At 67.1% G+C, this 23,417-nt stretch overlaps 1 protein-coding gene across 1 annotated transcript in view; it reads right to left on the reverse strand.

The window, feature by feature from the left end:
* LOC121275087 (cyclin-T1-like) overlaps positions 1-22,672 on the reverse strand; it is a 54,104-nt gene extending 31,432 nt beyond the window's left edge. Inside the window, exon 1 of the mRNA XM_041182493.1 lies at positions 22,536-22,672. The gene's annotated coding sequence lies outside the window, so the exon portion shown is untranslated. The remainder of the gene's footprint in view (positions 1-22,535) is intronic.
* Positions 22,673-23,417: the final 745 nt, after the last annotated feature.

Genomic DNA, 23,417 nt, shown 5'->3' on the forward strand with positions numbered 1-23,417 from the left:
CGCTGCCCCAACACCGCACTGCCCCAACACAGCACTGCCGCTCTCTCCTCCACCCCAACACAGCGCTTCCCCTCACTCCTCCACACCAACACCGCGCCGCCGCTCTCTTCTCCACCCCAAACACCACGGTCCCTCTCTCCTCCACCCCAACACCGCGTCCACCCCAACACCGTGCTGCCGCTCTCTCCTCCACCCCAACACCGTGCTGCCGCTCTCTCCTCCACCCCAACACCACGCTGCCGCTCTCTCCTCCCCCCCAACACCGTGCTGCCGCTCTCTCATCCCCCCCAACACCGCTCTGCCCCAACACCGCACTGCCGCTCTCTCCTCCACCCCAACACCGCGCTGCCGCTCTCTCCTCCTCCCCAACACCGTGTTGCCGCTCTCTCCTCCCCCCCAACACTGCTCTGCCCCAACACCGCGCTGCCGCTCTCTCCTCCACCCCAACACTGCTCTGCCCAAACACCGCGCTGCCGCTCTCTCCTCCACCCCAACACCGCGCTGCCGCTCTCTCCTCCACCCCAACACCGTGCTGCCGCTCTCTCCTCCCCCCCCAACACCGTGCTGCCGCTCTCTCCTCCACCCCAACACCGCGCTGCCGCTCTCTCCTCCCCCCCAACATCGTGCTGCCGCTCTCTCATCCCCCCCAACACCGCTCTGCCCCAACACCACGCTGCCGCTCTCTCCTCCACCCAAACACTGCTCTGCCCCAACACCGCGCTGCCGCTCTCTCCTCCACCCCAACACCACGCTGCCGCTCTCTCCTGCCCCCCAACACCGTGCTGCTGCTCTCTCATCCCCCCCAACACCGCTCTGCCCCAACACCATGCTGCCGCTCTCTCCTCCACCCCAACACTGCTCTGCCCCAACACCGCGCTGCCGCTCTCTCCTCCACCCCAACACCGTGCTGCCGCTCTCTCCTCCACCCCAACACCGCACTGCCGCTCTCTCCTCCACCCCAACACCGCGCTGCCGCTCTCTCCTCCTCCCCAACACCGCGCTGCCGCTCTCTCCTCCACCCCAACACCGCACTGCCGCTCTCTCCTCCACCCCAACACCGCGCTGCCGCTCTCTCCTCCTCCCCAACACCGCGCTGCCGCTCTCTCCTCCACCCCAACACTGCTCTGCCCCAACACCGCGCTGCCGCTCTCTCCTCCACCCCAACACCGCGCTGCCGCTCTCTCCTCCCCCCCAACACCGTGCTGCCGCTCTCTCCTCCCCCCCCAACACCGTGCTGCCGCTCTCTCCTCCCCCCCAACACCGTGCTGCCGCTCTCTCATCCCCCCCAACACCGCTCTGCCCCAACACCACGCTGCCGCTCTCTCCTCCACCCAAACACTGCTCTGCCCCAACACCGCGCTGCCGCTCTCTCCTCCACCCCAACACCGTGCTGCCGCTCTCTCCTCCACCCCAACACCACTCTGCCCCAACACCGTTCTGCCGCTCTCTCCTCCACCCCAATACCGCGCTGCCGCTCTCTCCTCCTCCCCAACACCGTGCTGCCGCTCTCTCCTCCCCCCCAACACTGCTCTGCCCCAACACCGCGCTGCCGCTCTCTCCTCCACCCCAACACTGCTCTGCCCCAACACCGCCCTCCCCCCTCTCCTCCACTCCAACACCGCACTGCAGCTCTCTCCTCCACCTCAACATCGTGCTGCCACTCTCTCCTCCACCCCAACACCGTGCTGCCGCTCTCTCCTCCACCCCAACACCGTGCTGCCGCTCGCTCCTCCACCCCAACACCGCGCTGCCGCTCTCTCCTCCACCCCAACACCGCTCTGCCCCAACACCGCCCTGCCGCTCTCTCCTCCCACCCAACACCGAGCTGCCGCTCTCTCCTCCACCCCAACACCGCACTGCCCCTCTCTCCTCCACCCCAACACCGCACTGCCGCTCTCTCCTCCACCCCAACACCGTGCTGCTGCTCTCCCCTCCACCCCAACACCGCACTGCCGCTCTCTCCTCCACCCCAACACCGCACTGCCGCTCTCTCCTCCACCCCAACACCGCGCTGCCGCTCTCTCCTCCTCCCCAACACCGCGCTGCCGCTCTCTCCTCCTCCCCAACACTGCTCTGCCCCAACACCGCGCTGCCGCTCTCTCCTCCACCCCAACACCGCGCTGCCGCTCTCTCCTCCCCCCCAACACCGTGCTGCCGCTCTCTCCTCCACCCCAACACCGTGCTGCCGCTCTCTCCTCCACCCCAACACCGCGCTGCCGCTCTCTCCTCCCCCCCAACACCGTGCTGCCGCTCTCTCATCCCCCCCAACACCGCTCTGCCCCAACACCACGCTGCCGCTCTCTCCTCCACCCAAACACTGCTCTGCCCCAACACCGCGCTGCCGCTCTCTCCTCCACCCCAACACCGTTCTGCCGCTCTCTCCTCCACCCCAACACCGCGCTGCCGCTCTCTCCTCCTCCCCAACACCGTGCTGCCGCTCTCTCCTCCCCCCCAACACTGCTCTGCCCCAACACCGCGCTGCCGCTCTCTCCTCCACCCCAACACTGCTCTGCCCCAACACCGCCCTCCCCCCTCTCCTCCACTCCAACACCGCACTGCCGCTCTCTCCTCCACCTCAACATCGTGCTGCCACTCTCTCCTCCACCCCAACACCGTGCTGCCGCTCTCTCCTCCACCCCAACACCGTGCTGCCGCTCGCTCCTCCACTCCAACACCGCGCTGCCGCTCTCTCCTCCACCCCAACACCGCTCTGCCCCAACACCGCACTGCCGCTCTCTCCTCTAACCCAACACCATGCTGCCGCTCTCTCCTCCACCCCAACACCGCACTGCCCCTCTCTCCTCCACCCCAACACTGCGCTGTCGCTCTCTCCTCCACCCCAACAGCGCGCTGCCCCAACACTGCACTGCCCCTCTCTCCTCCACCCCAACACCGCGCTGTCGCTCTCTCCTCCACCCCAACACCGCGCTGTCGCTCTCTCCTCCACCCCAACACCGCGCTGTCGCTCTCTCCTCCACCCCAACACCGCGCTGTCGCTCCCTCCTCCACCCCAACACCGCGCTGCCCCAACACCACGCTGCCGCTCTCTCCTCCACCCCAACACCGCGCTGCCCCAACACCGCGCTGCCACTCTCTCCTCCACCCCAACACCGCGCTGCCCCAACACCGCGCTGCCGCTCTCTCCTCCACTCCAACACAGCGCTGCCCCAACACCGCGCTGCCGCTCTCTCCTCCACCTCAACACCGCGCTGCCCTAACACCACGCTGCCGCTCTCTCCTCCACCCCACCACCGCGCTGCCCCAACACCGCACTGCCCCAACACAGCACTGCCGCTCTCTCCTCCACCCCAACACAGCGCTTCCCCTCACTCCTCCACACCAACACCGCGCCGCCGCTCTCTTCTCCACCCCCAACACCACGGTCCCTCTCTCCTCCACCCCAACACCGCGTCCACCCCAACACCGTGCTGCCGCTCTCTCCTCCACCCCAACACCGTGCTGCCGCTCTCTCCTCCACCCCAACACCACGCTGCCGCTCTCTCCTCCCCCCCAACACCGTGCTGCCGCTCTCTCATCCCCCCCAACACCGCTCTGCCCCAACACCGCACTGCCGCTCTCTCCTCCACCCCAACACCGCGCTGCCGCTCTCTCCTCCTCCCCAACACCGTGTTGCCGCTCTCTCCTCCCCCCCAACACTGCTCTGCCCCAACACCGCGCTGCCGCTCTCTCCTCCACCCCAACACTGCTCTGCCCAAACACCGCGCTGCCGCTCTCTCCTCCACCCCAACACCGCGCTGCCGCTCTCTCCTCCACCCCAACACCGTGCTGCCGCTCTCTCCTCCCCCCCAACACCGTGCTGCCGCTCTCTCCTCCACCCCAACACCGCGCTGCCGCTCTCTCCTCCCCCCCAACATCGTGCTGCCGCTCTCTCATCCCCCCCAACACCGCTCTGCCCCAACACCACGCTGCCGCTCTCTCCTCCACCCAAACACTGCTCTGCCCCAACACCGCGCTGCCGCTCTCTCCTCCACCCCAACACCACGCTGCCGCTCTCTCCTCCCCCCCAACACCGTGCTGCCGCTCTCTCATCCCCCCCAACACCGCTCTGCCCCAACACCATGCTGCCGCTCTCTCCTCCACCCCAACACTGCTCTGCCCCAACACCGCGCTGCCGCTCTCTCCTCCACCCCAACACCGTGCTGCCGCTCTCTCCTCCACCCCAACACCGCACTGCCGCTCTCTCCTCCACCCCAACACCGCGCTGCCGCTCTCTCCTCCTCCCCAACACCGCGCTGCCGCTCTCTCCTCCACCCCAACACCGCACTGCCGCTCTCTCCTCCTCCCCAACACCGCGCTGCCGCTCTCTCCTCCACCCCAACACTGCTCTGCCCCAACACCGCGCTGCCGCTCTCTCCTCCACCCCAACACCGCGCTGCCGCTCTCTCCTCCCCCCCAACACCGTGCTGCCGCTCTCTCCTCCCCCCCCAACACCGTGCTGCCGCTCTCTCCTCCCCCCCAACACCGTGCTGCCGCTCTCTCATGCCCCCCAACACCGCTCTGCCCCAACACCACGCTGCCGCTCTCTCCTCCACCCAAACACTGCTCTGCCCCAACACCGCGCTGCCGCTCTCTCCTCCACCCCAACACCGTGCTGCCGCTCTCTCCTGCACCCCAACACCGCTCTGCCCCAACACCGTTCTGCCGCTCTCTCCTCCACCCCAATACCGCGCTGCCGCTCTCTCCTCCTCCCCAACACCGTGCTGCCGCTCTCTCCTCCCCCCCAACACTGCTCTGCCCCAACACCGCGCTGCCGCTCTCTCCTCCACCCCAACACTGCTCTGCCCCAACACCGCCCTCCCCCCTCTCCTCCACTCCAACACCGCACTGCCGCTCTCTCCTCCACCTCAACATCGTGCTGCCACTCTCTCCTCCACCCCAACACCGTGCTGCCGCTCTCTCCTCCACCCCAACACCGTGCTGCCGCTCGCTCCTCCACCCCAACACCGCGCTGCCGCTCTCTCCTCCACCCCAACACCGCTCTGCCCCAACACCGCACTGCCGCTCTCTCCTCCAACCCAACACCGTGCTGCCGCTCTCTCCTCCACCCCAACACCGCACTGCCCCTCTCTCCTCCACCCCAACACTGCGCTGTCGCTCTCTCCTCCACCCCAACAGCGCGCTGCCCCAACACTGCACTGCCCCTCTCTCCTCTACCCCAACACCGCGCTGTCGCTCTCTCCTCCACCCCAACACCGCGCTGTCGCTCTCTCCTCCACCCCAACACCGCTCTGCCCCAACACCGTTCTGCCGCTCTCTCCTCCACCCCAATACCGCGCTGCCGCTCTCTCCTCCTCCCCAACACCGTGCTGCCGCTCTCTCCGCCCCCCCAACACTGCTCTGCCCCAACACCGCGCTGCCGCTCTCTCCTCCACCCCAACACTGCTCTGCCCCAACACCGCCCTCCCCCCTCTCCTCCACTCCAACACCGCACTGCCGCTCTCTCCTCCACCTCAACATCGTGCTGCCACTCTCTCCTCCACCCCAACACCGTGCTGCTGCTCTCTCCTCCCCCCCAACACTGCTCTGCCCCAACACCGCGCTGCCGCTCTCTCCTCCACCCCAACACTGCTCTGCCCCAACACCGCCCTCCCCCCTCTCCTCCACTCCAATACCGCACTGCCGCTCTCTCCTCCACCTCAACATCGTGCTGCCACTCTCTCCTCCACCCCAACACCGTGCTGCCGCTCTCTCCTCCACCCCAACACCCGTGCTGCCGCTCGCTCCTCCACTCCAACACCGCGCTGCCGCTCTCTCCTCCACCCCAACACCGCTCTGCCCCAACACCGCACTGCCGCTCTCTCCTCCAACCCAACACCATGCTGCCGCTCTCTCCTCCACCCCTACACCGCACTGCCCCTCTCTCCTCCACCCCAACACTGCGCTGTCGCTCTCTCCTCCAACCCAACAGCGCGCTGCCCCAACACTGCACTGCCCCTCTCTCCTCCACCCCAACACCGCGCTGTCGCTCTCTCCTCCACCCCAACACCGCGCTGTCGCTCTCTCCTCCACCCCAACACCGCGCTGTCGCTCCCTCCTCCACCCCAACACCGCGCTGCCCCAACACCACGCTGCCGCTCTCTCCTCCACCCCAACACCGCGCTGCCCCAACACCGCGCTGCCACTCTCTCCTCCACCCCAACACCGCGCTGCCCCAACACCGCGCTGCCGCTGTCTCCTCCACTCCAACACAGCGCTGCCCCAACACCGCGCTGCCGCTCTCTCCTCCACCTCAACACCGCGCTGCCCTAACACCACGCTGCCGCTCTCTCCTCCACCCCACCACCGCGCTGCCCCAACACCGCACTGCCCCAACACAGCACTGCCGCTCTCTCCTCCACCCCAACACAGCGCTTCCCCTCACTCCTCCACACCAACACCGCGCCGCCGCTCTCTTCTCCACCCCCAACACCACGGTCCCTCTCTCCTCCACCCCAACACCGCGTCCACCCCAACACCGTGCTGCCGCTCTCTCCTCCACCCCAACACCGTGCTGCCGCTCTCTCCTCCACCCCAACACCACGCTGCCGCTCTCTCCTCCCCCCCAACACCGTGCTGCCGCTCTCTCATCCCCCCCAACACCGCTCTGCCCCAACACCGCACTGCCACTCACTCCTCCACCCCAACACCGCGCTGCCGCTCTCTCCTCCTCCCCAACACCGTGTTGCCGCTCTCTCCTCCCCCCCAACACTGCTCTGCCCCAACACCGCGCTGCCGCTCTCTCCTCCACCCCAACACTGCTCTGCCCCAACACCGCGCTGCCGCTCTCTCCTCCACCCCAACACCGCGCTGCCGCTCTCTCCTCCACCCCAACACCGTGCTGCCGCTCTCTCCTCCCCCCCCAACACCGTGCTGCCGCTCTCTCCTCCACCCCAACACCGCGCTGCCGCTCTCTCCTCCCCCCCAACACCGTGCTGCCGCTCTCTCCTCCACCCCAACACCGCGCTGCCGCTCTCTCCTCCCCCCCCAACACCGTGCTGCCGCTCTCTCATCCCCCCCAACACCGCTCTGCCCCAACACCACGCTGCCGCTCTCTCCTCCACCCAAACACTGCTCTGCCCCAACACCGCGCTGCCGCTCTCTCCTCCACCCCAACACCACGCTGCCGCTCTCTCCTCCCCCCCAACACCGTGCTGCCGCTCTCTCATCCCCCCCAACACCGCTCTGCCCCAACACCATGCTGCCGCTCTCTCCTCCACCCCAACACTGCTCTGCCCCAACACCGCGCTGCCGCTCTCTCCTCCACCCCAACACCGTGCTGCCGCTCTCTCCTCCACCCCAACACCGCACTGCCGCTCTCTCCTCCACCCCAACACCGCGCTGCCGCTCTCTCCTCCTCCCCAACACCGCGCTGCCGCTCTCTCCTCCACCCCAACACCGCACTGCCGCTCTCTCCTCCTCCCCAACACCGCGCTGCCGCTCTCTCCTCCACCGCAACACTGCTCTGCCCCAACACCGCGCTGCCGCTCTCTCCTCCACCCCAACACCGCGCTGCCGCTCTCTCCTCCACCCCAACACCGCGCTGCCGCTCTCTCCTCCACCTCAACACCGCGCTGCCCTAACACCACACTGCCGCTCTCTCCTCCACCCCACCACCGCGCTGCCCCAACACCGCACTGCCCCAACACAGCACTGCCGCTCTCTCCTCCACCCCAACACAGCGCTTCCCCTCACTCCTCCACACCAACACCGCGCCGCCGCTCTCTTCTCCACCCCCAACACCACGGTCCCTCTCTCCTCCACCCCAACACCGCGTCCACCCCAACACCGTGCTGCCGCTCTCTCCTCCACCCCAACACCGTGCTGCCGCTCTCTCCTCCACCCCAACACCACGCTGCCGCTCTCTCCTCCCCCCCAACACCGTGCTGCCGCTCTCTCATCCCCCCCAACACCGCTCTGCCCCAACACCGCACTGCCACTCTCTCCTCCACCCCAACACCGCGCTGCCGCTCTCTCCTCCTCCCCAACACCGTGTTGCCGCTCTCTCCTCCCCCCCAACACTGCTCTGCCCCAACACCGCGCTGCCGCTCTCTCCTCCACCCCAACACTGCTCTGCCCCAACACCGCGCTGCCGCTCTCTCCTCCACCCCAACACCGCGCTGCCGCTCTCTCCTCCACCCCAACACCGTGCTGCCGCTCTCTCCTCCCCCCCCAACACCGTGCTGCCGCTCTCTCCTCCACCCCAACACCGCGCTGCCGCTCTCTCCTCCCCCCCAACACCGTGCTGCCGCTCTCTCCTCCACCCCAACACCGCGCTGCCGCTCTCTCCTCCCCCCCAACATCGTGCTGCCGCTCTCTCATCCCCCCCAACACCGCTCTGCCCCAACACCACGCTGCCGCTCTCTCCTCCACCCAAACACTGCTCTGCCCCAACACCGCGCTGCCGCTCTCTCCTCCACCCCAACACCACGCTGCCGCTCTCTCCTCCCCCCCCAACACCGTGCTGCCGCTCTCTCATCCCCCCCAACACCGCTCTGCCCCAACACCATGCTGCCGCTCTCTCCTCCACCCCAACACTGCTCTGCCCCAACACCGCGCTGCCGCTCTCTCCTCCACCCCAACACCGTGCTGCCGCTCTCTCCTCCACCCCAACACCGCACTGCCGCTCTCTCCTCCACCCCAACACCGCGCTGCCGCTCTCTCCTCCTCCCCAACACCGCGCTGCCGCTCTCTCCTCCACCCCAACACCGCACTGCCGCTCTCTCCTCCTCCCCAACACCGCGCTGCCGCTCTCTCCTCCACCGCAACACTGCTCTGCCCCAACACCGCGCTGCCGCTCTCTCCTCCCCCCAACACCGCGCTGCCGCTCTCCTCCCCCCAACACCGTGCTGCCGCTCTCTCCTCCCCCCCCAACACCGTGCTGCCGCTCTCTCCTCCCCCCCAACACCGTACTGCCGCTCTCTCATCCCCCCCAACACCGCTCTGCCCCAACACCACGCTGCCGCTCTCTCCTCCACCCAAACACTGCTCTGCCCCAACACCGCGCTGCCGCTCTCTCCTCCACCCCAACACCGTGCTGCCGCTCTCTCCTGCCACCCCAACACCGCTCTGCCCCAACACCGTTCTGCCGCTCTCTCCTCCACCCCAATACCGCGCTGCCGCTCTCTCCTCCTCCCCAACACCGTGCTGCCGCTCTCTCCTCCCCCCCAACACTGCTCTGCCCCAACACCGCGCTGCCGCTCTCTCCTCCACCCCAACACTGCTCTGCCCCAACACCGCCCTCCCCCCTCTCCTCCACTCCAACACCGCACTGCCGCTCTCTCCTCCACCTCAACATCGTGCTGCCACTCTCTCCTCCACCCCAACACCGTGCTGCCGCTCTCTCCTCCACCCCAACACCGTGCTGCCGCTCGCTCCTCCACCCCAACACCGCGCTGCCGCTCTCTCCTCCACCCCAACACCGCTCTGCCCCAACACCGCACTGCCGCTCTCTCCTCCAACCCAACACCGTGCTGCCGCTCTCTCCTCCACCCCAACACCGCACTGCCCCTCTCTCCTCCACCCCAACACTGCGCTGTCGCTCTCTCCTCCACCCCAACAGCGCGCTGCCCCAACACTGCACTGCCCCTCTCTCCTCCACCCCAACACCGCGCTGTCGCTCTCTCCTCCACCCCAACACCGCGCTGTCGCTCTCTCCTCCACCCCAACACCGCTCTGCCCCAACACCGTTCTGCCGCTCTCTCCTCCACCCCAATACCGCGCTGCCGCTCTCTCCTCCTCCCCAACACCGTGCTGCCGCTCTCTCCTCCCCCCCAACACTGCTCTGCCCCAACACCGCGCTGCCGCTCTCTCCTCCACCCCAACACTGCTCTGCCCCAACACCGCCCTCCCCCCTCTCCTCCACTCCAACACCGCACTGCCGCTCTCTCCTCCACCTCAACATCGTGCTGCCACTCTCTCCTCCACCCCAACACCGTGCTGCCGCTCTCTCCTCCCCCCCAACACTGCTCTGCCCCAACACCGCGCTGCCGCTCTCTCCTCCACCCCAACACTGCTCTGCCCCAACACCGCCCTCCCCCCTCTCCTCCACTCCAATACCGCACTGCCGCTCTCTCCTCCACCTCAACATCGTGCTGCCACTCTCTCCTCCACCCCAACACCGTGCTGCCGCTCTCTCCTCCACCCCAACACCGTGCTGCCGCTCGCTCCTCCACTCCAACACCGCGCTGCCGCTCTCTCCTCCACCCCAACACCGCTCTGCCCCAACACCGCACTGCCGCTCTCTCCTCCAACCCAACACCATGCTGCCGCTCTCTCCTCCACCCCTACACCGCACTGCCCCTCTCTCCTCCACCCCAACACTGCGCTGTCGCTCTCTCCTCCACCCCAACAGCGCGCTGCCCCAACACTGCACTGCCCCTCTCTCCTCCACCCCAACACCGCGCTGTCGCTCTCTCCTCCACCCCAACACCGCGCTGTCGCTCTCTCCTCCACCCCAACACCGCGCTGTCGCTCCCTCCTCCACCCCAACACCGCGCTGCCCCAACACCACGCTGCCGCTCTCTCCTCCACCCCAACACCGCGCTGCCCCAACACCGCGCTGCCACTCTCTCCTCCACCCCAACACCGCGCTGCCCCAACACCGCGCTGCCGCTGTCTCCTCCACTCCAACACAGCGCTGCCCCAACACCGCGCTGCCGCTCTCTCCTCCACCTCAACACCGCGCTGCCCTAACACCACACTGCCGCTCTCTCCTCCACCCCACCACCGCGCTGCCCCAACACCGCACTGCCCCAACACAGCACTGCCGCTCTCTCCTCCACCCCAACACAGCGCTTCCCCTCACTCCTCCACACCAACACCGCGCCGCCGCTCTCTTCTCCACCCCCAACACCACGGTCCCTCTCTCCTCCACCCCAACACCGCGTCCACCCCAACACCGTGCTGCCGCTCTCTCCTCCACCCCAACACCGTGCTGCCGCTCTCTCCTCCACCCCAACACCACGCTGCCGCTCTCTCCTCCCCCCCAACACCGTGCTGCCGCTCTCTCATCCCCCCCAACACCGCTCTGCCCCAACACCGCACTGCCACTCTCTCCTCCACCCCAACACCGCGCTGCCGCTCTCTCCTCCTCCCCAACACCGTGTTGCCGCTCTCTCCTCCCCCCCAACACTGCTCTGCCCCAACACCGCGCTGCCGCTCTCTCCTCCACCCCAACACTGCTCTGCCCCAACACCGCGCTGCCGCTCTCTCCTCCACCCCAACACCGCGCTGCCGCTCTCTCCTCCACCCCAACACCGTGCTGCCGCTCTCTCCTCCCCCCCCAACACCGTGCTGCCGCTCTCTCCTCCACCCCAACACCGCGCTGCCGCTCTCTCCTCCCCCCCAACATCGTGCTGCCGCTCTCTCATCCCCCCCAACACCGCTCTGCCCCAACACCACGCTGCCGCTCTCTCCTCCACCCAAACACTGCTCTGCCCCAACACCGCGCTGCCGCTCTCTCCTCCACCCCAACACCACGCTGCCGCTCTCTCCTCCCCCCCAACACCGTGCTGCCGCTCTCTCATCCCCCCCAACACCGCTCTGCCCCAACACCATGCTGCCGCTCTCTCCTCCACCCCAACACTGCTCTGCCCCAACACCGCGCTGCCGCTCTCTCCTCCACCCCAACGCCGTGCTGCCGCTCTCTCCTCCACCCCAACACCGCACTGCCGCTCTCTCCTCCACCCCAACACCGCGCTGCCGCTCTCTCCTCCTCCCCAACACCGCGCTGCCGCTCTCTCCTCCACCCCAACACCGCACTGCCGCTCTCTCCTCCACCCCAACACCGCGCTGCCGCTCTCTCCTCCTCCCCAACACCGCGCTGCCGCTCTCTCGTCCACCCCAACACTGCTCTGCCCCAACACCGCGCTGCCGCTCTCTCCTCCACCCCAACACCGCGCTGCCGCTCTCTCCTCCCCCCCAACACCGTGCTGCCGCTCTCTCCTCCCCCCCCAACACCGTGCTGCCGCTCTCTCCTCCCCCCCAACACCGTGCTGCCGCTCTCTCATCCCCCCCAACACCGCTCTGCCCCAACACCACGCTGCCGCTCTCTCCTCCACCCAAACACTGCTCTGCCCCAACACCGCGCTGCCGCTCTCTCCTCCACCCCAACACCGTGCTGCCGCTCACTCCTCCACCCCAACACCGCTCTGCCCCAACACCGTTCTGCCGCTCTCTCCTCCACCCCAATACCGCGCTGCCGCTCTCTCCTCCTCCCCAACACCGTGCTGCCGCTCTCTCCTCCCCCCCAACACTGCTCTGCCCCAACACCGCGCTGCCGCTCTCTCCTCCACCCCAACACTGCTCTGCCCCAACACCGCCCTCCCCCCTCTCCTCCACTCCAACACCGCACTGCCGCTCTCTCCTCCACCTCAACATCGTGCTGCCACTCTCTCCTCCACCCCAACACCGTGCTGCCGCTCTCTCCTCCACCCCAACACCGTGCTGCCGCTCGCTCCTCCACCCCAACACCGCGCTGCCGCTCTCTCCTCCACCCCAACACCGCTCTGCCCCAACACCGCACTGCCGCTCTCTCCTCCAACCCAACACCGTGCTGCCGCTCTCTCCTCCACCCCAACACCGCACTGCCCCTCTCTCCTCCACCCCAACACCGCACTGCCGCTCTCTCCTCCACCCCAACACCGTGCTGCTGCTCTCTCCTCCACCCCAACACCGCACTGCCGCTCTCTCCTCCACCCCAACACCGCGCTGCCGCTCTCTCCTCCGCCCCAACACCGCGCTGCCGCTCTCTCCTCCACCCCAACACTGCTCTGCCCCAACACCGCGCTGCCGCTCTCTCCTCCACCCCAACACCGCGCTGCCGCTCTCTCCTCCCCCCCAACACCGTGCTGCCGCTCTCTCCTCCACCCCAACACCGTGCTGCCGCTCTCTCCTCCACCCCAACACCGCGCTGCCGCTCTCTCCTCCCCCCCAACACCGTGCTGCCGCTCTCTCATCCCCCCCAACACCGCTCTGCCCCAACACCACGCTGCCGCTCTCTCCTCCACCCCAACACTGCTCTGCCCCAACACCGCGCTGCCGCTCTCTCCTCCACCCCAACACCGCGCTGCCGCTCTCTCCTCCCCCCCAACACCGTGCTGCCGCTCTCTCCTCCCCCCCCAACACCGTGCTGCCGCTCTCTCCTCCCCCCCAACACCGTGCTGCCGCTCTCTCATCCCCCCCAACACCGCTCTGCCCCAACACCACGCTGCCGCTCTCTCCTCCACCCCAACACCGCGCTGCCGCTCTCTCCTCCTCCCCAACACCGTGCTGCCGCTCTCTCCTCCCCCCCAACACTGCTCTGCCCCAACACCGCGCTGCCGCTCTCTCCTCCACCCCAACACTGCTCTGCCCCAACACCGCCCTCCCCCCTCTCCTCCACTCCAACACCGCACTGCCGCTCTCTCCTCCACCTCAACATCGTGCTGCCGCTCTCTCCTCCAACCCAACACCATGCTGCCGCTCTCTCCTCCACCCCAACACCGCACTGCCCCTCTCTCCTCCACCCCAACACTGCGCTGTCGCTCTCTCCTCCACCCCAACAGCGCGCTGCCCCAACACTGCACTGCCCCTCTCTCCTCCACCCCAACACCGCGCTGTCGCTCTCTCCTCCACCCCAACACCGCGCTGTCGCTCTCTCCTCCACCCCAACACCGCGCTGTCGCTCTCTCCTCCACCCCAACAGCGCGCTGCCCCAACACTGCACTGCCCCTCTCTCCTCCACCCCAACACCGCGCTGTCGCTCTCTCCTCCACCCCAACACCGCGCTGTCGCTCTCTCCTCCACCCCAACACCGCGCTGTCGCTCTCTCCTCCACCCCAACACCGCGCTGTCGCTCCCTCCTCCACCCCAACACCGCGCTGCCCCAACACCACGCTGCCGCTCTCTCCTCCACCCCAACACCGCGCTGCCCCAACACCGCGCTGCCACTCTCTCCTCCACCCCAACACCGCGCTGCCCCAACACCGCGCTGCCGCTCTCTCCTCCACTCCAACACAGCGCTGCCCCAACACCGCGCTGCCGCTCTCTCCTCCACCTCAACACCGCGCTGCCCTAACACCACGCTGCCGCTCTCTCCTCCACCCCACCACCGCGCTGCCCCAACACCGCACTGCCCCAACACAGCACTGCCGCTCTCTCCTCCACCCCAACACAGCGCTTCCCCTCACTCCTCCACACCAACACCGCGCCGCCGCTCTCTTCTCCACCCCCAACACCACGGTCCCTCTCTCCTCCACCCCAACACCGCGTCCACCCCAACACCGTGCTGCCGCTCTCTCCTCCACCCCAACACCGTGCTGCCGCTCTCTCCTCCACCCCAACACCACGCTGCCGCTCTCTCCTCCCCCCCAACACCGTGCTGCCGCTCTCTCCTCCACCCCAACACCGTGCTGCCGCTCGCTCCTCCACCCCAACACCGCGCTGCCGCTCTCTCCTCCACCCCAACACCGCTCTGCCCCAACACCGCACTGCCGCTCTCTCCTCCAACCCAACACCGTGCTGCCGCTCTCTCCTCCACCCCAACACCGCACTGCCCCTCTCTCCTCCACCCCAACACTGCGCTGTCGCTCTCTCCTCCACCCCAACAGCGCGCTGCCCCAACACTGCACTGCCCCTCTCTCCTCCACCCCAACACCGCGCTGTCGCTCTCTCCTCCACCCCAACACCGCGCTGTCGCTCTCTCCTCCACCCCAACACCGCTCTGCCCCAACACCGTTCTGCCGCTCTCTCCTCCACCCCAATACCGCGCTGCCGCTCTCTCCTCCTCCCCAACACCGTGCTGCCGCTCTCTCCTCCCCCCCAACACTGCTCTGCCCCAACACCGCGCTGCCGCTCTCTCCTCCACCCCAACACTGCTCTGCCCCAACACCGCCCTCCCCCCTCTCCTCCACTCCAACACCGCACTGCCGCTCTCTCCTCCACCTCAACATCGTGCTGCCACTCTCTCCTCCACCCCAACACCGTGCTGCCGCTCTCTCCTCCCCCCCAACACTGCTCTGCCCCAACACCGCGCTGCCGCTCTCTCCTCCACCCCAACACTGCTCTGCCCCAACACCGCCCTCCCCCCTCTCCTCCACTCCAACACCGCACTGCCGCTCTCTCCTCCACCTCAACATCGTGCTGCCACTCTCTCCTCCACCCCAACACCGTGCTGCCGCTCTCTCCTCCACCCCAACACCGTGCTGCCGCTCGCTCCTACACTCCAACACCGCGCTGCCGCTCTCTCCTCCACCCCAACACCGCTCTGCCCCAACACCGCACTGCCGCTCTCTCCTCCAACCCAACACCATGCTGCCGCTCTCTCCTCCACCCCAACACCGCACTGCCCCTCTCTCCTCCACCCCAACACTGCGCTGTCGCTCTCTCCTCCACCCCAACAGCGCGCTGCCCCAACACTGCACTGCCCCTCTCTCCTCCACCCCAACACCGCGCTGTCGCTCTCTCCTCCACCCCAACACCGCGCTGTCGCTCTCTCCTCCACCCCAACACCGCGCTGTCGCTCCCTCCTCCACCCCAACACCGCGCTGCCCCAACACCACGCTGCCGCTCTCTCCTCCACCCCAACACCGCGCTGCCCCAACACCGCGCTGCCACTCTCTCCTCCACCCCAACACCGCGCTGCCCCAACACCGCGCTGCCGCTCTCTCCTCCACTCCAACACAGCGCTGCCCCAACACCGCGCTGCCGCTCTCTCCTCCACCTCAACACCGCGCTGCCCTAACACCACGCTGCCGCTCTCTCCTCCACCCCACCACCGCGCTGCCCCAACACCGCACTGCCCCAACACAGCACTGCCGCTCTCTCCTCCACCCCAACACAGCGCTTCCCCTCACTCCTCCACACCAACACCGCGCCGCCGCTCTCTTCTCCACCCCCAACACCACGGTCCCTCTCTCCTCCACCCCAACACCGCGTCCACCCCAACACCGTGCTGCCGCTCTCTCCTCCACCCCAACACCGTGCTGCCGCTCTCTCCTCCACCCCAACACCACGCTTCCGCTCTCTCCTCCCCCCCAACACCGTGCTGCCGCTCTCTCATCCCCCCCAACACCGCTCTGCCCCAACACCGCACTGCCGCTCTCTCCTCCACCCCAACACCGCGCTGCCGCTCTCTCCTCCTCCCCAACACCGTGTTGCCGCTCTCTCCTCCCCCCCAACACTGCTCTGCCCCAACACCGCGCTGCCGCTCTCTCCTCCACCCCAACACTGCTCTGCCCCAACACCGCGCTGCCGCTCTCTCCTCCACCCCAACACCGCGCTGCCGCTCTCTCCTCCACCCCAACACCGTGCTGCCGCTCTCTCCTCCCCCCCCAACACCGTGCTGCCGCTCTCTCCTCCACCCCAACACCGCGCTGACGCTCTCTCCTCCCCCCCAACATCGTGCTGCCGCTCTCTCATCCCCCCCAACACCGCTCTGCCCCAACACCACGCTGCCGCTCTCTCCTCCACCCAAACACTGCTCTGCCCCAACACCGCGCTGCCGCTCTCTCCTCCACCCCAACACCACGCTGCCGCTCTCTCCTCCCCCCCAACACCGTGCTGCCGCTCTCTCATCCCCCCCAACACCGCTCTGCCCCAACACCATGCTGCCGCTCTCTCCTCCACCCCAACACTGCTCTGCCCCAACACCGCGCTGCCGCTCTCTCCTCCACCCCAACACCGTGCTGCCGCTCTCTCCTCCACCCCAACACCGCACTGCCGCTCTCTCCTCCACCCCAACACCGCGCTGCCGCTCTCTCCTCCTCCCCAACACCGCGCTGCCGCTCTCTCCTCCACCCCAACACCGCACTGCCGCTCTCTCCTCCACCCCAACACCGCGCTGCCGCTCTCTCCTCCTCCCCAACACCGCGCTGCCGCTCTCTCCTCCACCCCAACACTGCTCTGCCCCAACACCGCGCTGCCGCTCTCTCCTCCACCCCAACACCGCGCTGCCGCTCTCTCCTCCCCCCCAACACCGTGCTGCCGCTCTCTCCTCCCCCCCCAACACCGTGCTGCCGCTCTCTCCTCCCCCCCAACACCGTGCTGCCGCTCTCTCATCCCCCCCAACACCGCTCTGCCCCAACACCACGCTGCCGCTCTCTCCTCCACCCAAACACTGCTCTGCCCCAACACCGCGCTGCCGCTCTCTCCTCCACCCCAACACCGTGCTGCCGCTCACTCCTCCACCCCAACACCGCTCTGCCCCAACACCGTTCTGCCGCTCTCTCCTCCACCCCAATACCGCGCTGCCGCTCTCTCCTCCTCCCCAACACCGTGCTGCCGCTCTCTCCTCCCCCCCAACACTGCTCTGCCCCAACACCGCGCTGCCGCTCTCTCCTCCACCCCAACACTGCTCTGCCCCAACACCGCCCTCCCCCCTCTCCTCCACTCCAACACCGCACTGCCGCTCTCTCCTCCACCTCAACATCGTGCTGCCACTCTCTCCTCCACCCCAACACCGTGCTGCCGCTCTCTCCTCCACCCCAACACCGTGCTGCCGCTCGCTCCTCCACCCCAACACCGCGCTGCCGCTCTCTCCTCCACCCCAACACCGCTCTGCCCCAACACCGCACTGCCGCTCTCTCCTCCAACCCAACACCGTGCTGCCGCTCTCTCCTCCACCCCAACACCGCACTGCCCCTCTCTCCTCCACCCCAACACCGCACTGCCGCTCTCTCCTCCACCCCAACACCGTGCTGCTGCTCTCTCCTCCACCCCAACACCGCACTGCCGCTCTCTCCTCCACCCCAACACCGCGCTGCCGCTCTCTCCTCCTCCCCAACACCGCGCTGCCGCTCTCTCCTCCACCCCAACACTGCTCTGCCCCAACACCGCGCTGCCGCTCTCTCCTCCACCCCAACACCGCGCTGCCGCTCTCTCCTCCCCCCCAACACCGTGCTGCCGCTCTCTCCTCCACCCCAACACCGTGCTGCCGCTCTCTCCTCCACCCCAACACCGCGCTGCCGCTCTCTCCTCCCCCCCAACACCGTGCTGCCGCTCTCTCATCCCCCCCAACACCGCTCTGCCCCAACACCACGCTGCCGCTCTCTCCTCCACCCCAACACTGCTCTGCCCCAACACCGCGCTGCCGCTCTCTCCTCCACCCCAACACCGCGCTGCCGCTCTCTCCTCCCCCCCAACACCGTGCTGCCGCTCTCTCCTCCCCCCCCAACACCGTGCTGCCGCTCTCTCCTCCCCCCCAACACCGTGCTGCCGCTCTCTCATCCCCCCCAACACCGCTCTGCCCCAACACCACGCTGCCGCTCTCTCCTCCACCCCAACACCGCGCTGCCGCTCTCTCCTCCTCCCCAACACCGTGCTGCCGCTCTCTCCTCCCCCCCAACACTGCTCTGCCCCAACACCGCCCTCCCCCCTCTCCTCCACTCCAACACCGCACTGCCGCTCTCTCCTCCACCTCAACATCGTGCTGCCACTCTCTCCTCCACCCCAACACCGTGCTGCCGCTCTCTCCTCCACCCCAACACCGTGCTGCCGCTCGCTCCTCCACTCCAACACCGCGCTGCCGCTCTCTCCTCCACCCCAACACCGCTCTGCCCCAACACCGCACTGCCGCTCTCTCCTCCAACCCAACACCATGCTGCCGCTCTCTCCTCCACCCCAACACCGCACTGCCCCTCTCTCCTCCACCCCAACACTGCGCTGTCGCTCTCTCCTCCACCCCAACAGCGCGCTGCCCCAACACTGCACTGCCCCTCTCTCCTCCACCCCAACACCGCGCTGTCGCTCTCTCCTCCACCCCAACACCGCGCTGTCGCTCTCTCCTCCACCCCAACACCGCGCTGTCGCTCTCTCCTCCACCCCAACAGCGCGCTGCCCCAACACTGCACTGCCCCTCTCTCCTCCACCCCAACACCGCGCTGTCGCTCTCTCCTCCACCCCAACACCGCGCTGTCGCTCTCTCCTCCACCCCAACACCACGCTGTCGCTCTCTCCTCCACCCCAACACCGCGCTGTCGCTCCCTCCTCCACCCCAACACCGCGCTGCCCCAACACCACGCTGCCGCTCTCTCCTCCACCCCAACACCGCGCTGCCCCAACACCGCGCTGCCACTCTCTCCTCCACCCCAACACCGCGCTGCCCCAACACCGCGCTGCCGCTCTCTCCTCCACTCCAACACAGCGCTGCCCCAACACCGCGCTGCCGCTCTCTCCTCCACCTCAACACCGCGCTGCCCTAACACCACGCTGCCGCTCTCTCCTCCACCCCACCACCGCGCTGCCCCAACACCGCACTGCCCCAACACAGCACTGCCGCTCTCTCCTCCACCCCAACACAGCGCTTCCCCTCACTCCTCCACACCAACACCGCGCCGCCGCTCTCTTCTCCACCCCCAACACCACGGTCCCTCTCTCCTCCACCCCAACACCGCGTCCACCCCAACACCGTGCTGCCGCTCTCTCCTCCACCCCAACACCGTGCTGCCGCTCTCTCCTCCACCCCAACACCACGCTGCCGCTCTCTCCTCCCCCCCAACACCGTGCTGCCGCTCTCTCATCCCCCCCAACACCGCTCTGCCCCAACACCGCACTGCCGCTCTCTCCTCCACCCCAACACCGCGCTGCCGCTCTCTCCTCCTCCCCAACACCGTGTTGCCGCTCTCTCCTCCCCCCCAACACTGCTCTGCCCCAACACCGCGCTGCCGCTCTCTCCTCCACCCCAACACTGCTCTGCCCCAACACCGCGCTGCCGCTCTCTCCTCCACCCCAACACCGCGCTGCCGCTCTCTCCTCCACCCCAACACCGTGCTGCCGCTCTCTCCTCCCCCCACAACACCGTGCTGCCGCTCTCTCCTCCACCCCAACACCGCGCTGCCGCTCTCTCCTCCCCCCCAACATCGTGCTGCCGCTCTCTCATCCCCCCCAACACCGCTCTGCCCCAACACCACGCTGCCGCTCTCTCCTCCACCCAAACACTGCTCTGCCCCAACACCGCGCTGCCGCTCTCTCCTCCACCCCAACACCACGCTGCCGCTCTCACCTCCCCCCCAACACCGTGCTGCCGCTCTCTCATCCCCCCCAACACCGCTCTGCCCCAACACCATGCTGCCGCTCTCTCCTCCACCCCAACACTGCTCTGCCCCAACACCGCGCTGCCGCTCTCTCCTCCACCCCAACACCGCACTGCCGCTCTCTCCTCCACCCCAACACCGCGCTGCCGCTCTCTCCTCCTCCCCAACACCGCGCTGCCGCTCTCTCCTCCACCCCAACACCGCACTGCCGCTCTCTCCTCCTCCCCAACACCGCGCTGCCGCTCTCTCCTCCACCCCAACACTGCTCTGCCCCAACACCGCGCTGCCGATCTCTCCTCCACCCCAACACCGCGCTGCCGCTCTCTCCTCCCCCCCAACACCGTGCTGCCGCTCTCTCCTCCCCCCCCAACACCGTGCTGCCGCTCTCTCCTCCCCCCCAACACCGTGCTGCCGCTCTCTCATCCCCCCCAACACCGCTCTGCCCCAACACCACGCTGCCGCTCTCTCCTCCACCCAAACACTGCTCTGCCCCAACACCGCGCTGCCGCTCTCTCCTCCACCCCAACACCGTGCTGCCGCTCTCTCCTCCCCCCCAACACCGCTCTGCCCCAACACCGTTCTGCCGCTCTCTCCTCCACCCCAATACCGCGCTGCCGCTCTCTCCTCCTCCCCAACACCGTGCTGCCGCTCTCTCCTCCCCCCCAACACTGCTCTGCCCCAACACCGCGCTGCCGCTCTCTCCTCCACCCCAACACTGCTCTGCCCCAACACCGCCCTCCCCCCTCTCCTCCACTCCAACACCGCACTGCCGCTCTCTCCTCCACCTCAACATCGTGCTGCCACTCTCTCCTCCACCCCAACACCGTGCTGCCGCTCTCTCCTCCACCCCAACACCGTGCTGCCGCTCGCTCCTCCACCCCAACACCGCGCTGCCGCTCTCTCCTCCACCCCAACACCGCTCTGCCCCAACACCGCACTGCCGCTCTCTCCTCCAACCCAACACCGTGCTGCCGCTCTCTCCTCCACCCCAACACCGCACTGCCCCTCTCTCCTCCACCCCAACACTGCGCTGTCGCTCTCTCCTCCACCCCAACAGCGCGCTGCCCCAACACTGCACTGCCCCTCTCTCCACCACCCCAACACCGCGCTGTCGCTCTCTCCTCCTCCCCAACACCGTGCTGCCGCTCTCTCCTCCCCCCCAACACTGCTCTGCCCCAACACCGCGCTGCCGCTCTCTCCTCCACCCCAACACTGCTCTGCCCCAACACCGCCCTCCCCCCTCTCCTCCACTCCAACACCGCACTGCCGCTCTCTCCTCCACCTCAACATCGTGCTGCCACTCTCTCCTCCACCCCAACACCGTGCTGCCGCTCTCTCCTCCACCCCAACACCGTGCTGCCGCTCGCTCCTCCACCCCAACACCGCGCTGCCGCTCTCTCCTCCACCCCAACACCGCTCTGCCCCAACACCGCACTGCCGCTCTCTCCTCCAACCCAACACCGTGCTGCCGCTCTCTCCTCCACCCCAACACCGCACTGCCCCTCTCTCCTCCACCCCAACACTGCGCTGTCGCTCTCTCCTCCACCCCAACAGCGCGCTGCCGCAACACTGCACTGCCCCTCTCTCCTCCACCCCAACACCGCGCTGTCGCTCTCTCCTCCACCCCAACACCGCGCTGTCGCTCTCTCCTCCACCCCAACACCGCGCTGTTGCTCTCTCCTCCACCCCAACACCGCGCTGTCGCTCCCTCCTCCACCCCAACACCGCGCTGCCCCAACACCGCGCTGCCACTCTCTCCTCCACCCCAACACCGCGCTGCCCCAACACCGCGCTGCCGCTCTCTCCTCCACTCCAACACAGCGCTGCCCCAACACCGCGCTGCCGCTCTCTCCTCCACCTCAACACCGCGCTGCCCTAACACCACGCTGCCGCTCTCTCCTCCACCCCACCACCGCGCTGCCCCAACACCGCACTGCCCCAACACAGCACTGCCGCTCTCTCCTCCACCCCAACACAGCGCTTCCCCTCACTCCTCCACACCAACACCGCGCCGCCGCTCTCTTCTCCACCCCCAACACCACGGTCCCTCTCTCCTCCACCCCAACACCGCGTCCACCCCAACACCGTGCTGCCGCTCTCTCCTCCACCCCAACACCGTGCTGCCGCTCTCTCCTCCACCCCAACACCACGCTGCCGCTCTCTCCTCCCCCCCAACACCGTGCTGCCGCTCTCTCCTCCACCCCAACACCGCGCTTCCCCTCTCTCCTCCACACCAATACCGCACTGCCCTCTCCCTCCATCTCCCTCTCTCCACCTGGCCCTCTCCCTCCCTCTCCCTCTCTCCGCCCGACCCTCTCCCTCCGTCTCCCTCTCTCCGCCCGACCCACTCCCTCCATCTCTCCGCCCGGCTCTCTAAGCCCTGCTCTCTCCGCCTGTCCTTCTCTGTCAGATCTCTTTCTCTATTTCTATCCGGCCAACAAGAGGGGAGTCAACAGTTTAAGCAAAGCGTGACTCAAGTTGCAGGCGAATCAGGGCATGCACTCATGCAGAGCTGCAGGTACATACGTCACTCTTGGTGTCTGGTGGTGGATCCTGGGGGTTAAGGCAAGCATGGGCCACTTTGATGACGTGTTCCAGCTTCCGAGGTTGTTCCTCCACCTTAGCAGCGAGGAAGAGGGCGGCTGGGGCGATGCTCTGTGTGAAACATGGGGGTATGTCAGTGTGATACAGTACTACACATTAACAGTATACAGGGAGACTGTGTCAGTGTGATACAGTACTACACATTCAGAGTGTACAGGGAGAACGTGTGTGATACAGTAGTATACATTAACAGTGTACAGGGAGACTGTGTGATGCAGTACTATATATTAACAGTGTACCGAGAGACTGTATCAGTGTGATACAGTACTATATATTAACAGTGTACAGGGGGACTGTGTCAGTGTGATACAGTACTACACATTAACAGCGTACAGGGAGAACGTGTGTCAGTGTGATACAGTACTATACATTAACAGTATACAGGGAGACTGTGACAGTGTGATACAGTACTACACATTCAGAGTGTACAGGGAGACTGTGTGATACAGTAGTATACATTAACAGTGTACAGGGAGACTGTGTGATGCAGTACTATATATTAACAGTGTACCGAGAGACTGCATCAGTGTGATACAGTACTATATATTAACAGTGTACAGGGGGACTGTGTCAGTGTGATACAGTACTACACATTAACAGCGTACAGGGAAACTTTGTGTAAGTGTGATACAGTACTATACATTAACAGTGTACAGGGAGACTATGACAGTGTGATACAGTACTATACATTAACAATGTACAGGGAGACTGTGTCAGTGTGATACAGTACTATACATTAACAGTGTACAGGGAGACTGTGTCAGTGTGATACAGTACTACACATTAACAGTGTGCAGGGAGACT

Source organism: Carcharodon carcharias, assembly GCF_017639515.1.
Source record: "Carcharodon carcharias isolate sCarCar2 chromosome X unlocalized genomic scaffold, sCarCar2.pri SUPER_X_unloc_2, whole genome shotgun sequence".
Lineage (NCBI taxonomy): Eukaryota > Metazoa > Chordata > Chondrichthyes > Lamniformes > Lamnidae > Carcharodon > Carcharodon carcharias.